The 16880-nt window shown below is 46.2% G+C and overlaps 1 protein-coding gene across 2 annotated transcripts in view; it reads right to left on the bottom strand.

The window, feature by feature from the left end:
* Positions 1-9643: 9643 nt before the first annotated feature.
* LOC136624590 (galactosylgalactosylxylosylprotein 3-beta-glucuronosyltransferase 1-like) overlaps positions 9644-16880 on the bottom strand; it is a 129627-nt gene continuing 122390 nt past the window's right edge. For both annotated transcript variants that reach the window (XR_010792357.1, XM_066598550.1), the window contains exon 6: positions 9644-10195. The gene's annotated coding sequence lies outside the window, so the exon portion shown is untranslated. The remainder of the gene's footprint in view (positions 10196-16880) is intronic.

Raw genomic sequence — 16880 nt, 5'->3', positions numbered from 1 at the left:
GAATTTAGTGGAGGCTGGGACAGAGTCAGAGCCTGGGACCGCTCACCTCCTACCCACCCCCAGAATTGCGGGCCCCAGCTTTGTGGTGGTATCTGCGGCGGTGTATGCTTCCTCCACTAAACCACCCTCCTCCTCCTATGCAACCTCTGTCTCGCAATCAAGATGTGTCAGCAGCAGCACGTCGCCAGCAGTCGGTGTCGCGCGGCGTGGCAGCACAGCGGTGGGCAAGCGTCAGCAGGCCGTGCTGAAACTACTCAGCTTAGGAGAGAAGAGGCACACGGCCCACGAACTGCTGCAGGGTCTGACAGAGCAGACTGACCGCTGGCTTGCGCCGCTGAGCCTCCAACTGGGCATGGTCGTGTGTGACAACGGCCGTAACCTGGTGGCGGCTCTGCAGCTCTGCAGCCTCACGCACGTGCCATGCCTGGCCCACGTCTTTAATTTGGTGGTTCAGCACTTTCTGAAAAGCTACCCACACTTGTCAGACCTGCTCGGAAAGGTGCGCCAGCTCTGTGCACATTTCCGCAAGTCCCACACGGACGCTGCCACCCTGCGCACCCTGCAACATCGGTTTAATCTGCCAGTGCACCGACTGCTGTGCGACGTGCCCACACGGTGGAACTCTACGCTCCACATGTTGGCCAGGCTCTATGAGCAGCGTAGAGCTATAGTGGAATACCAACTCCAACATGGGCGGCGCAGTGGGAGTCAGCCTCCTCAATTCTTTACAGAAGAGTGGGCCTGGTTGGCAGACATCTGCCAGGTCCTTGGAAACTTTGAGGAGTCTACACAGATGGTGAGCGGGGGTGCTGCAATCATTACCGTCACCATTCCTCTGCTATGCCTCTTGAGAAGTTCCCTGCAAAGCATAAAGGCAGACGCTTTGCGCTCGGAAACAGAGGCGGGGGAAGACAGTATGTCGCTGGATAGTCAGAGCACCCTCCTGTCTATATCTCAGCGTGTTGAGGAGGAGGAGGTGGAGGAGCATGAGGAGGAGGGGGAAGAGACAGCTTGGCCCACTGCTGAGGGTACCCATGCTGCTTGCCTGTCATCCTTTCAGCGTGTATGGCCTGAGGAGGATCCTGAAAGTGATCTTCCTAGTGAGGACAGCCATGTGTTACGTACAGGTACCCTGGCACACATGGCTGACTTCATGTTAGGATGCCTTTCTCGTGACCCTCGCGTTACACGCATTCTGGCCACTACGGATTACTGGGTGTACACACTGCTCGACCCACGGTATAAGGAAAACCTTTGCACTCTCATACCCGAAGAGGAAAGGGGTTCGAGAGTGATGCTATACCACAGGACCCTGGCGGACAAGCTGATGGTAAAATTCCCATCCGACAGCGCTAGTGGCAGAAGGCGCATTTCCGAGGGCCAGGTAGCAGGGGAGGCGCGGAGATCAGGCAGCATGTACAGCACAGGCAGGGGAACACTCTCTAAGGCCTTTGACAGCTTTCTGGCTCCCCAGCAAGACTGTGTCACCGCTCCCCAGTCAAGGCTGAGTCGGCGGGAGCACTGTAAAAGGATGGTGAGGGAGTATGTAGCCGATCGCACGACCGTCCTTCGTGACGCCTCTGCCCCCTACAACTACTGGGTGTTGAAGCTGGACACGTGGCCTGAACTCGCGCTGTATGCCCTGGAGGTGCTTGCTTGTCCTGCGGCTAGCGTCTTGTCAGAGAGGGTGTTTAGTGCAGCAGGGGGAATCATCACGGATAAGCGTACCCGCCTGTCAACCGACAGTGCCGACAGGCTTACACTCATAAAGATGAACAAAGCCTGGATTTCCCCAGACTTCTCTTCTCCACCAGCGGACAGCAGCGATACCTAAGCAATACGTAGGCTGCACCCGCGGATGGAAGCATCGTTTTCTATCACCATCAAAAACGTGGACCTTTTAGCTTCATCAATCTGTGTATAATATTCCTCCTCCTCCTCCTGCTTCTCCTCCTGAAACCTGACGTAATCACGCCGAACGGGCAATTTTTCTTAGGCCCACAAGGCTCAGTCATATAATTTTTGTAAACAATTTTTATACGTTTCAATGCTCATTAAAGCGTTGAAACTTTCACCTGAACCAATTTTTATTTAAACTGGGCTGCCTCCAGGCCTAGTTACAAATTAAGCCACATTAACCAAAGCGATTAATGGGTTTCACCTGCCCTCTTGGTTGGGCATAGGCAATTTTTCTGAGGTACATTAGTACTGTTGGTACACCAATTTTTTTGGGCCCTCGCCTACAGTGTAATCCAATTAATTTTTTGCCCACCTGCATTAAAGCTGACGTTACATCAGCTGTGCTGGGCACTGCAATGGGATATATTTATGTACCGCCGGTGGGTTCCAGGGAGCCACCCATGCTGTCGGTCCACACGGAGTTGTAACTGCATGTGTCCACTTCTAAAAAACCCCAGTCTGACTGGGGCATGCAGTGTGGGCCCAAGCCCACCTGCATTAAACATAACATTACCTCAGCTGTGCTGGGCACTGCAATGGGATATATTTATGTACCGCCAGTGGCTTCCTGGCACCCAGCCATGCTGTCGGTCCACACGGAGTTGTAACTGCATGTGTCCACTTCTAAAGAACCCCAGTCTGACTGGGGCATGCAGTGTGGGCCCAAGCCCACCTGCATTAAACATGACATTACCTCAGCTGTGATGGGCAATGCAATGGGATATATTTATGTACCGCCGGTGGGTGCCAGGGAGCCACCCATGCTGTTCGTCCACACGCACTTCACAATAGGGCATTGTACCTGCCTGTGTCTACTTATAAAAAAACCCCAGTCTGACTGGGGCATGCTGTCCAGGGCACTGCAATGGGATACATTTATGTACAGCCGGTGGGTTCCAGGGAGCCACCCATGCTGTGGGTGCACACGGAATTCCCATTGCGGAGTTGTACCTGCCTGTGACTATTTATAAAAAACCCCGGTCTGACTGGGGCATGCAGACACCCTGACAGAATGAATAGTGTGTGGCACATAGGTTCCCCATTGCTATGCCCACGTGTGCAGCTCCTGATGGCGGTGGCACAGGATTATATTTCTCATTGCTTCTGTACAGCATTGTGGGCTATCGTCCTGCCCCTTTTAAAGAGGGTCGCTGCCTAGCCGTGCCAACCCTCTGCAGTGTGTGCCTGCGGTTCCTCCTCATGGCAGACGCACTTATAAATAGACAAGAGGGTGGCGTGGCATGAGGGCAGCTGAAGGCTGCGCAGGGACACTTTGGTGTGTGCTGTGGACACTGGGTCGTGCGGGGGGTGGGGGGGTTGGGCAGCATGTAACCCAGGAGAAGTGGCAGCGGAGTGTCATGCAGGCAGTGATTGTGCTTTGTTGGAGGTAGTGTGGTGCTTAGCTAAGGTATGCCTTGCTAATGAGGGCTTTTCAGAAGTAAAAATTGTTGGGAGGGGGGGGGGCCCACTCTTGCCGCTATTGTGGCTTAATAGTGGGACCTGGGAACTTGAAATGCAGCCCAACATGTAGCCCCTCGCCTGCCCTATCCGTTTCTGTGTCGTTCCCATCACTTTCTTGAATTGCCCAGATTTTCACAAATGGAAACCTTAGCGAGCATTGGCGATATACACAAAATGCACGGGTCGCCCATTGACTTCAATGGGGTTCGTTATTCGAAACGAACCCTCGAGCATCGCGAAATTTTCGTCCCGAGTAACGAGCACCCGAGCATTTTGGTGCTCACTCATCTCTATTCAGTAACCTTATTGGTGGATTCTGTGCTGGAAATTCAAGTATTACCATAATTCTGGTGTCACACGGCGGAAGCTCATTAACGCCGTGTAGTTGTGTAATGGGCATGGTATATATGCATGTGTGTGTTTTACTGTACTTTTTGTGCACGCAAAAAAACCCCACAACCATGCACTCATTCATTGAACTTGGCAATTAAGTTAATTAGTTCAATATGTGCTATTTTTTCGTGCACAAATGCGCAAGAAAATAGAGCATATTTTTTGCGTGACCATAATGCATGCGCAAAATATGCTGATGTTAACAATCCTACTGAAATCAATGAATTCTGCACTGTGTATTGTGCGCGCAAAACGTTGTGTGAATACGTTCCGGTGACACGGGTCTGAGGCTCGGTTCACATTTGCATAGTAATAATGGCGTCCCATACGGTCTGTCATGGTGTCGGCACGCAGCACTCTTCTTCCTGTCAAATCTAACCGGCTTTGTAATATCCGATGAAACACAAAAATGGACATTTAAGGGTGCATTCACACAGGCAAGTGCGATATTGCTCCAAGAAACTCGTACCAATATCGCACATGTGTGAAAATCGCATATTGTTTTAATACGAAAAATTAAAATCGCATTGCACTCGCATGAAACTAGCATATACATTCAAGTGGGATGCAAAATTGTTTAAGTCCTATAGAAAATTATGGGTGATCTTGCCCAAAAATAGGGCATGCAGCGATTTTTCGACTTCTCAATATAGTTGCGAGTGAAAAATTACTTATGTGAATTAACCCTTTGAAATCAATGGGTTATTTTCCTGCGTGAGGTCCATCTGAATCGCAATTGGACAGAACTCGCACGGGAAAATCGTTTGTGTAAATGCACCCTGACTGTAACGATTACGTACAGTATATAATATTAATCAGGATTTCTTCATGCTCGATAATAAATCTGGCGCATCTTTAGAAACCTTTATCTAACTTTATAGCAATTACTAGTTAACAGAGCTTTTGCAAGTTTTTGAAACAAAGTATTGGCATGAGATGTTACATTTAGGCCCCACCCTCTCACCACCATCCATGTCCCTTTTTCAGGTAAAGTACAAAAAGCTTTTAAAAGTGCCTAAAACATAGTAACATAGTAAATGTGGCGCAAGGCATGAAAGACAGTTTTTTGAGACAATTTATAATAGTACCTCTACCCCTTTGTATATATTGGAACTGTTTGTATCTAATTAAGGGTGGCTTCACACGAGCGTGTGCATACGTGCGCACAAAAACACAAGTCTGTTATAACCAATGCATTCCCTATGGTGCGTTCACATGTTCGTGTTTTACAGGCGTGCGCCTGCAAAGATAGGACATAAGTGCACCATAGGGAATGCACCCATTGCCTTCAATGGAGCCGCAGCTGCTGCCGGTGACTCCATTGAAGGCAATGGTCTGCCGGCATCCCTTAATTGTTTTTTCAGGGAAGGGCTTTAAATATAAGCCCTTCCCTGAAAACCAACTATTTTAGTGTAAAAAAGAAAAAAATGTATATATACTTATTACTTACCTGTCCGCCGCTGCAGTGTCCCCCGCGGGGATGAAGAACATATTTGCCACATGCGGCAGACGTTTTCTTTATCCCCACGGGGAATGAAGAATTCCCTGCTGCACCTGTCACATCTGTGACAGATGCGGTAAAGGAATTCTAAATCCCCGCGATGAATAAAGAATTCCCTACCACAGCTGTCACAGATGCCAGCTGCGGTAGAGGACCCAGCTGACGGGACCCTGTAATTGTTTTTCAGGGAAGGGCTTTAAATATAAACCCTTCCCTGAAAAACAAAAACTAGTGTAAAAAAAAAAAATTGCTCAAAGAACTTACTTCATTGCAGAATCGGAGACAGTGCAGAGAGGACACCGCTGAGCCCCGGCAGCTGAAGATAGCTGAGTATGTGTTTTTTTATTTTTTTACACTAGCTTGCCTTGTTTTTCAGGGAAGGACTTATATTTAAAGCCCTTCCCTGAAAAACAATTATGGGGTGCTGGCAGACCATTGCCTTCAATGGAGCCGCCGGCAGCAGCCACGGCTCCATTGAAGGCAATTCGCACCTGCATACACGCGTGTTTTTGCGCATAGAGGGGTGCACACCTATGTACGCACAAACACACGCTTGTGTAAAGCCAGTAGGAACAATATAGTGCGTAGTTATAAAGTGTGGCAAAAGTAAATCGTGTTAATAAGAACATAAATTCCATATACAGGAGTCCGGCTTTTGTGAGATAGTTCCTGCTTTTATTCAAATAAACTTGTGCTCATGACAGACAGAGTACGCGTTTCGGTTCACATAGAACCTTGCTCACCTCTGAGGTTCTGTGTGAACCGAAACGCGTACTCTGTCTGTCTGTCATGAGCACAAGTTTATTTGAATAAAAGCAGGAACTATCTCACAAAAGCCGGACTCCTGTATATGGAATTTATGTGTTTAACCAAAGCCAAAGCAACCGGATGGCAATGTGAAGGCGTGTGAGTATACCTGCCGACAGGAACAGAGCTGCAGCACATAAAGCAAGGTGGGACAATTTACTATTTGCTCTATATCACGTGTTAATAAGAGTAGAATCTTGGGAGTTACTGAAGCCCCATTTACACTGAAAGATGATCGCTCAAAATTCGTTAAGATAAAAGATTGGATGACTGACAGTTTGAGCAATTATTTTGCATAAGCTGCTAATTAGCACTAATGCCCATTAGTAGCTTATCACCTTCATTCGCATGTAATTAAGGCTCCCTTTGCTGTATGCAGTTAACAGCAGGTGGTCTGTTAATTGCATACAGACCCTTTGTTCTGCTGTGAGACTGCAGCAGAAAACAAAGTTATCAGCGCTCCCCAGTGGAGAATCACAGCTTGCAGTCCCTGCTACCAGCTGCCTGGCCTAAGGATACATTTTAACCCTTTCCAATCCACTTTCTGAAGTCTAAAGACATTCTGATTGATGGCTATACAGCTCCGATGTTGAAAGACGTCCGGCAGGGTATTCTTACTGTAGATTACTGGTGGCTCTGTTGTTGGGGGCCTCTCCAGCATGTCCCATACCGCAGTACTGGCTCTAGCCAGCAGATGGCAACATTGTATAATGGTGGAAAGAGAAAGCCCCCTAGGAAACCCTGATTTCAAAATTGGATTGCAAAGGGTTAAACTCAACATAAAATCATCGTTCGGATGAAAAGCTAACGATTAAAGCATTTACGTGCAACGATTATTGCTCAAAAGACACCGTTTGAGCGAATTTTGAGCGATAATCGTCCCATGTAAATGGGACTTGATTCTCCTTGTTGCGATCCAGATGGTATATTAAAGGGGTTGTCCCACGCTGAAACGGTTTTTTTTTTTTTTTCACCCCCCCCCCCGTTCGCCGCGAGACAACCCCGATGCAGGGGTTAAAAAAGAACACCGGAGAGCGCTTACCTGAATCCCCGCGCTCCGGTGACTTCTTACTTACCTGATGAAGATGGCCGCGGGGATCTTCTCACTCGGTGGACCGCAGGGCTTCTGTGCGGTCCATTGCCGATTCCTGCCTCCTGATTGGCTGGAATCGGCACGTGACGGGGCGGAGCTACACGGAGCCGGCATCCAGCACGAGCAGCCCCATTGAAAAAAGAAGAAGACCGGGACTGCGCAAGCGCGGCTAATTTGGCCATTAGACGGCGAAAATTAGTCGGCTCCATGGGAACGAGGACGCTAGCAACGGAACAGGTAAGTAAAAAACTTTTTATAACTTCTGTATGGCTCATAATTAATGCACAATGTACATTACAAAGTGCATTAATATGGCCATACAGAAGTGTATAACCCCACTTGCTGCCGCGGGACAACCCCTTTAAGTCTTAAGCCTGCTTTCACGGCACGACTATCGTGCCCGACAGCCATGCCAGTGATGCTCACTCATGTACTTTAAGGCCCCCTTCACACAAGTGTATACACGTGTATGAGTGTAGCGTTTCAGCAGAACGAACTATGCTTTTTCGCAAGTAAACCGGCGTATTTTACTGCACTTTTTGTGCTCACAAGGCAAGTTTATTTGCACGCAGCGAACAAAGACGCACCAATTAGAATGGTTGATTCATCCAAGGAGTTCCAGATGTGTTCTTTTTCCAGCGGAATTATGCAGCATATTACGCATCTCCTCGCATATCGTGCACAATGATTTTATGGTCTGCACGAAAGATCTGAGCATCAATTTATCACTGATCAGTCTTTCCCCGCATGCCTTCACACTGCACAATTATGGTGCAAGCCGCTCGATCTAACAGGCGATATAACGATAATCACCCTGTGTAAAATGGGCTTCAAAGGCAATGTTCCCAGGATAAAAGTATGCAAATGAGCTATCCTTCGGACAGAAGAATACAGTTTCTCGTGCCATGTACGTTTTGTCTGTACCACAGATTCCTGCCAAAAACATAGGTTAAGGCCTCATGTCCACGGGGAAAATCAGGCCCGCTACGGATTCCCCATGGAGAATCTGCAGCGGGTCCCTCCTGCCCCGCGGACAAGAGGGCTGAAAATAGGAATAAATAAGAATTAACTCACCTCTCACACGCTCCGGATACTTCCTTCGCTGCGGTGCCATCTTCTCTGCGTCACGGCCGGATCTTCTTTCTTCGGCTCGGCGGATGTGCAGGATGATGTCGGTGACGTGCCCCGCGCATGCGCCGTCCCGAAGAAAAAAGATCCGGCCGCGACGGAGAGAAGATGGCGCCGCGGCGAAGAGAAGAACCGGAGCGTGTGAGTAAAATCCGATTTTTGTGTCCCGCGGATCCGGACGGCTTCCATAGGCTTCAATAGAAGCCCGCGGGAGCCGTCCCCGCGGGAGACCGGCACGAAACTGGAGCATGGTCCGGATTTTTTCATGCTCCATTTTAAAAAAAAATCCCTTTTATTGACCATCCGCAGGTATTTATCTACCCCGCGGGTGGTCAATGCATCCCTATGGGGTGCGGATCCGCGGGCAGGAGAAGAGTTAAAATCCGCTGCGGATTTTAATTCTTATTTTGCCCGTGGACATGAGGCCTAAATTGTCTAGATACGAAATAATAATTGGTAGTTACTCTGTCCGACCCATTAACCCTTTCCAATCCACTGTCTGACGTCTAAAGACATTCTGATTAAAGGCTGTACAGCTCCGTTGTCAGAAGACGTCCGACAGGGTATTCTTATGTATATTACTGGCCGCTTTGTTGTTGGTGGCATCTCCAGCATGTCCCATACTGCAGTACTGGCTCTAGCCAGCAGATGGCGCCATTGTATAATGGCAGAAAGAGAAAGTCCCTTAGGAAACCCTGAATCCAAAATTGGATTGCAAAGGGTTAAAGAACCTATAACATAACCAGGAAAATCAGCCAAACCAGAGACACCCTTCTGTAAATCAGCGTAAGGTAAGTTTTTAGTTGGTCGGGTGAGATGCCGTTAAAGCAATTCTTGGAGGGTACTGGTTCTCCTTCCAAAGACTCCAGCTGGTCTAGGGATGCGCAGTGTGCAAAGTAATACAGAGAGACCCATCAATCAGTGGTATGGTAGGCGGGGTGAGCAGTGAATATATAAATATTAATGAGCCGCCCAGGACTTATCTCTGCAGCAGGCTGCAAACTAAGATGTACCACTACATTTTCCAGACTCCTGAAGCGATGGGTATAAGTGACTGTCACTATACTGTAGTGCCCACAGTCCGGACACCATTATGAATTTGACAGATTCCCTTTAACTAGGCATGAGATCTGGAGCTCTATATGAGAAAAACAGACTTCTAACCACCTTAGAGATGTAATAGTAATCCGTACAGAATTTTGGCCCAATTACGTTTCAGAATGGACAATCCCTTTAAGCCTACATTTTCTCCTATGACGCCATGAAAAGATGATAAAAATACACATATAAATAACAGCAGGAGAACCTTTATTATACATGTGCCATTTTGTGGTTTTAATTATCATCAGCAAAATCTGCCATGTCAGATGTGGCATAAGCCGGTCTTTCTTAAAAAGAAAAAAAAACCCATCCAGCTTTGTCAGTCGTACGGAAACTTGATTAGTAAGTGTCTTAGAATTGACGGCGCGTCAAGCATCGAGAACATTTTAATTAGCTTTGGTACACAGACCCATATGTCTGAGGAAGAACCAGCATATGTTTCATCAGAACAAAAAAAAAATTGTTGTTGAAATAGTTGATCTCTCTTGTTCGGCAGTTTTCGATCGTCTTGTCTGATCTCACGTCTTAGCAGCAGGAGGAAGTTTCCCGGACGATTCCAAAAAGTTTTTGATTTTTTTCAGCTTTTTTTTTTTGCGTTTTTTTTTTTGTGTTCAGTAGAAGTTTAAGCAGCCATGAAGAAGTTCCATGATAGTATATTAATGCTGTGTTGCTAAATCAAGTGTAGTCTCTATGATCTTTATTTGTTTTTGTTTTTTCTTTTTTTTTTTTCATATTTTTTTTCTATGAGCCATCTGTAAAAAAAATTGAGAGAATTATAAATATCATTCTGAATACACAGCAGTCATTATAAGAGTTTGTCACTGTTGATTAAATTGCAGACTAATAAGATGCTAGGTATGTATTAAACCTATGTAAATCAAATAAAAATCTGTCTATCTCCCCAATGATGGAAACCACGGACATGGCCATGTCAACTGAAAAATAAAAAAAGTAATGGCTTTTGAAAAGTGGACATGAAAATACCCCCCCAAATTGTCACGTCCTTAGGACCAAAATAGGCCATGTCCTTAAGGGGTTAAAGGGAACCTGTCATCACCTCTGCACAGCATAAACTAAGTTATGGTCTGAAAGGTATTTGTTGTAACTCAGGGCTCCCTCACACGAGCGTTTAATCGCAGCTATTTTGCCGCTATAAAACGCTAGCTGAAAATCACAACCATCTGAAGCATTGGATTCCAATGCATTTGTTCAGATGGGCGATTTTGTGCTGCGTAAAATCAGCTGTCCGGAAAAGATAGCGCCCATAGTGCGCATTTTCGGCCGTCTGTTTTTAGGCTGACCGGAAAAGATAGGTCTGGACTAGAGATGAGCGAGCATACTCGCTAAGGACAATTACTAGATCGAATATTGTCCTTAGCGAGTATCTCCCCGCTCGGAAGAAAAGGTTCGGCTGCCGGCGCGGGTGACAGGTGAGTTGCGGCCATGAGCAGGGGGGAGCGGGGGGGAGAGAGGGAGAGAGAAATCTGCCCTCCGTTCCTCTCCGCTTTCCCCCACCGCGCCCCGCCCGCCGCTGGCAGCCGAATCTTTGCTCCCGAGCGGGCAGGTACTCGCTAAGGGCAATGCTCGAACGAGCAATTGCCCTTAGTGAGTATGCTCGCTCATCTCTAGTCTGGACCTATCTTTTGCTGGAATACGCCAACAACTGCTATAGACTCCTATGGGAGCCTATGAGAGCTGCTGGAAAAGGGGGGAGGGAGGGAGTTTAGCAGCGGCTCTGCTAAACTAGCCCTCCCTTCCCTCCCCCTCTCCGACTCTTGCCGGCAAAGGGAGGGGGCAGGACGGTGTGGGAGATAAGCACACTAGCTCTGCTAAGCTCCCGCCCCATCCTGCCCCCTCCCTTTGCCAGCAGCCGGCAAGGGGCAAAGAGGGAGCGGGAGCCAGTGTGTTAAACCCCTGCCCCCTCCCTTTGCCGGCAAGGGATGGAAAGGGGGAGGGAGTTTAGCATAGCTAAACTCCCTCCTCCTGCTCGACAGTATTCCGGGCTGCAGCATATACATGCTGCAGCCCGGCCATCTGAATGGGCGTTAGAAGGGGAGATGCAGCTGCAACTTGGTCATAGCTGCCTCCCGTTCATGCGATTTTCGGCCGAAAATCGTAGCGTCCGTGTGAAGGAGCTCTCAAAGTTAGAAAAGTAGCAAGATAACGCAAGTAAACTAAATTAGTTAATTAAAAGCATTAGATAAATAACAAAATGTCGTAATAGAAACAAAATGGAAAGGGTGTGTATTTTCAACCAATTTTCATTGCTCCACTGCATCTAAAATAGAAAACAAAGTAATTTTATAAATCTGCTTATAAATCACCTCTCGTTTTGTGTCTACAGATTCTATGCAGAACTATGTGTTTCCATAGTTACAGAATACATTGGGGGTTATAGAGCAGATTGAGGACGGTTTGTCGCTACGGAGCATAGTTGTGCATAAACAGGGTTATTATTCCCTCTTGGGCTTCTCAAACTTGGCGCCACAGCGCAGGAGTCTTAAAAGAAATAGCGTCAAGAAAGTTCCCATTCAGTATGTACCCGAGACTCTCACAAGCACCTCACACCAGATTGTGCTGTCCAATCCCGCAAGTAAAAGACTTTGCATGTCTGATTCTAGTCTGCAAATAAGGCCTCATGCACACGACATACACGGAATTTGTCCGTGACCGTGGCGCATGACCCTGCATACCTGTGTATGCAGGTGGTCTCCTTCGCCGCTGTCCGTGCGGTCCTGTCTTCCGGCTTCTCTATACTGCAGATGGTCCGCATGGCCCGCTGCCGGACATGCACAGTACAGACTTTTAGTTTGAACTCCTACTTTTCACGCAGAATCCACGGCCCATCCACAATGTCAATTGTGGACAGGCAGCGGGTCGGATGGCTTCCAATGACTTCAATGGAAGCGGTCCGTGTAGGAACCACAGTAAAACGGAGCATGCCGCGATTTTTCATCTGTGAGCGGAAACCGCAATTGGTTTTCGCTAGTGTGCATGAAGAATCATTTTTCCATAGCATGCTATGGAGGGTTATTGCTGCAGAATCCGGAGGTGCACACAGGCCCCATGCTCTGCTTTATAGCTGCTGAGCCCTTCTTTGGTCTATATGGTGCAGGAACTTTTTAGCAAAACTTTTTTACCCAAAAAGTGCGTTTTATATTTTGAAAAATTTCACACTCTGGTCAAAATAAAGTAAATGCGGGCAAAAGTGCGACAAATCTATACACCTCTGTGTGCCAGGTGGAAACCTTTGCCAGCTAGGACGTGGCATAAATGATGCGGGTTATCATTTCCTGGTGTCCTCTTTTTTGGGGAATTTATTTTTGCCGGAATTAGATAGAACATGAACAATCTGTCCTTGATGAGCCTTTGACATTAAGGGAAATAGAGGAAGTGTTGTATTCTCTCCCTAACGGAAAAGAATTATACAGACATTCTGTCCGAGATGTTTGAGTCATCATTGGAAAAAAGACAACTTCTATCTTCTCTGAATGAGGCTGTCATTTCAATAATAGTGAAGCCGGATTAAAAACCCAAGCTTGCTTGACTCGTGTCACCCCGTCTCACTACTTCAAAGGACCATGTCAGTAGGATTATCCACTCGGAACTGCCACCACTACCTGTTGGATTAGTTTATAGGCTTTTTAAAGGTGACCACATGTGTAAAGTATATAGAGGACTTTGTGAAAAATGGATTTTAATAGCTGCGCACGCCATATGCTGTTAGTCGTTTTGTACTCATGGGTGGAGATGCTCCAGAGCAGTCAAGCTGGTCATGGCCATCCAGTCCGGCTTGATTAACGTCCTTGATGATTGGGTGCATCATCTCAAGCTTGTCAAAAATTAAAGGATATTCCCATTTTGGCAATCCTATTTCAGTGTGTTCGAAATCACAAAGCAACGCACTGGGTGACAGAATGAGGGGTAGAGGGAAGAGTGCCATGGATGCCAGTTCTGAACTGGAACACCCCAATAAGTTTGCAAAGTTGGCAGATGAGGGAAATGTTATTACAGGGCTAGCACTGCTGCAGTACGACATGCCCTTGGAGCACCAGAGGGATGTCTGCCTAGTAAGAAGGGGAATAAGAGCACAGATCAGGCTAGGCAGGTCCTGGTAGTGCCGATTAAATTATTAAAGGAACCAACAGGGTAATCTGCCACAAAGTCCGAGATCATCGAACAGTGTGTTGTCTTCCTGGAGTTCGAGTTTGACACATTGGGTTGACAGATTACTGGGAGGAGCTGATGATTATCTAGCAGTCATGGTGCAGATTGGCACCAATGACAAAGTTAAAGGTAGGTGGATAGTCCTTTAAAAGCATTTCAGGGACCTAGAATGTAAGCTTAGGGCAAGAACCTCCAAAGTAGCTTTTTCTAAAATACTACCTGTACCATGAGCCACACCAGAAAGGCACCGGGATATTAGGGAGGTAAACAAGTGACTCAAGAGTTGGTGTAAAAAAAAGGGGTTTTGGTTCCTAGAGAACTGGGCTGACTTTGCTATTGGCTACAAGTTCTACTGTAGGGATGGGCTGCATCTCAATAGGGAGGGGGCAACTGTGCTGGGGGAGAAGATGGTTAGAAGGTTGGAGGAGTGTTTAAACTAGGGACTGGGGGGAGGACAATCAGAGAGATAGTGGGGAAATAGTGTAGACAGTGATCTGGGACTAAGTAATGAAAATGGAGGTGGAGCAGTGGGAGGGGTTAGTAGTACAACTGGCAGAATAGTTAATAGGGATACACTTAAAATAAAAAATAACCAAAAACGTCTGACCAATAAGGTTGCCGAACTGCAAGCAATAATGTCTGAAGATATCTATGACATATTGGGAGTTCTGAGACCTGGGTGGACAAAAGCTGTGACCGGGCAGATAACTTACAGGGTTATAGTTTGCTCAGAAGGGATCATAAAAATGTAAAGGGAGAGCTGATTGTCTATATGTAAAATCCTATATAAAGCTCATAGTACAGGAAGATATATGGGAGGGAGATGAACATGTGGCGTCTCTATGGGTAGAAATATATGGAGGGAAAACAATAATCCTTATAGGGGTTTTCTATAGGCCACCAAATATAACAGAAGCTACTGAAACTCTATTACTGAAGCAAATAGATGAAGCAGCAAATCACAATGAGGTAATTATTATGATGGGAGACTTTAACAATTCGGATATAAACTGGAAAGCTGAAACCTGCAGATCTCATAAAGGGAATGAGTTTCTGTCAATAATTAAAGATAATTACCTTTCCTGACTTGTGCAGGACCCAACTAGAGGGCCAGCCATCTTGGACTTAGTGTTAACCAACAGACCTGACAGAATATCAGAGGTGCAGGTCAGGAGTCACCTGGGAAATAATGACCATGATATAATAAATTTCAACTTGTCTTTCAATAGGGAGTTTTATTGGGGAGCTACAAGAATACTAAACTTTAGGAAGGTGCAATCAGCTTAAAAATGCCCTTAATCTGACTGAATGGGACAATATTCTCAGATATAAGAATGCAGACAAGAAATTGGAAATTTTTAAAACCATCTTAAATACTCACTGTGAACAGTTCACATCTTACAGAAATAAAAGGGTTAGGAATAGAGGTGAGCGAGCACGCTCGGTTAAGGTAGTTACTGGAGTGAGCATCGCTCTTCTCGAGTAACTGCATACTCATCCGAGAAAATTCAGGGGGGGGGGAGCGTGAGAGAGATCTCTATAGTGACGGGGTCTGTTCTATTGGATTGGCGTATAGCAACTGTAGTGTGAATTCAAAAAGGGGTCAAAAAGTGAACCTGGGAATTACAGGTCGGTAAGTCTCACTCCTTTTGTGGGTAGAATGTTTGAGGATTTTCCAAGAGATGCTATCCTGGAGGACCTCAATGAAATTAGCTTTATAACTCCATATCAGCACGGGTTTATGAGGGGTCACGCCTGTCAAACCAACCTGATCAGCTTCTATGAAAAGGAAAGTTCTGGACTGGGAAAAGTTGTAGGATGTTGTATATTCAAAGCATTTGATTCTGTGCCATAAAAAATTGGTATATAAAATGAGAATGCTTGGTCTGGGCGAGAATGTGTGTAAGTGGGTAAGTAACTGGTCAGTGATAGAAAGCAGAGGGTGGTATTAACCCTTTCCAATCCACTGTCTGACGTCTAAAGACATTATGATTTAAGGCTGTACAGCTCTGATGTTGGAAGACATCCTTCGGGGTTCTCTTACTGTATATTGCCAGCCTCTCTGCTGTCTGAACCTATCCAACGTGTCACCTCATGCAGTACTGGCTTTAGCCAGCATATAGCGCCGTTGTATAACGGCAGAAAAAGAGTAAGCCCCCTAGGAAAACCAGGATGCAAATCAGATTGGAAAGGGTTAATGGATAGATACTCTGATTGGGTCACCATTAGCAGTGGGGTGCCACAGGGATCAGTATTGGACCCTTTTATTTTACATCTATTTAATAATGAAGCTGTAGAGAGACTGTAGTGTAAAATATCAATATTTGTAGATGATACAAAACTATAAAGTAATTAGCACAAGAGAGGACAGTATACGGTTGCAAATGGGTCTTGGTAAACTGGAGGCTTGGTCAGAAAAGTAGCAAATGAGATTTAACACTGATAAATATAAGGTTATGCAGATGGGCAGGGAAAATACCTGTCACCATTATACACTAAATGGAAAAACAATTGATAAAACCGACATCGACTTGGGGATTTTAGTTAACTGTAAGCTTTACTGGAGCAACCAGTGTCAGGCAGCTGCTGGCAAGGCAAATGGGGTGCATCAAAAGAGGTCTAGGGGCGCATCACGAGAACATTGTTCTTCCTCTTTACAAGTCACTGATCAGACCACACATATTGTGGACAGTTTTGGGCACCAGTACTAAAGAAGGACATATCAGAGCTTGAGCGAGTTCAAAGGCGGGCAACTAAAGTAATAAACGGATTGGGTGGACTACAATACCCAGAGAGGTTATCAAAATTGTGGTTATTTAATTTAGAAAAAGGACAGCCAAGGAGCAACGTAATAACTATGTATAAATATACCGGGAAACGATACAGAGATCTCTCCTATGATCTGTTTATACCAAAGACTGGGACTTTAAAAAGGGGGCGACCTCTACGTCTGGAGGAAAGAAGGTTTCTACAACGACATAGAAGGGTGCTCTGTACTGTAGAAGCAGTGAAACTATGGAGCTCTCTGCCTGAGGACGTGGTGATGGCGAACTCGCTAAAAGGGTTGAAGAGGGGCCCGGATGCCTTTCTGGAGTGTAACAATATTACATGTTATAGTCATTGATGACTTCAGAAGGGTCGGTGATCCAGGGATTTATGCTGATTGCCAGATTAGACTAGAGAAGTAATTTTTTTCCCCTAAAATGAGAAAAACTGTCTTCTACCCCATTGGGAGTTTTTCTTGCCTTCCTCTGGATCAACATTGGGGGG

Source organism: Eleutherodactylus coqui, chromosome 4 (assembly GCF_035609145.1).
Source record: "Eleutherodactylus coqui strain aEleCoq1 chromosome 4, aEleCoq1.hap1, whole genome shotgun sequence".
NCBI classification, from domain to species: Eukaryota; Metazoa; Chordata; class Amphibia; order Anura; family Eleutherodactylidae; genus Eleutherodactylus; species Eleutherodactylus coqui.
The sequence above is the reverse complement of the archived record's forward strand: the minus strand, read 5'-3'. Positions and strand labels throughout refer to the sequence as shown.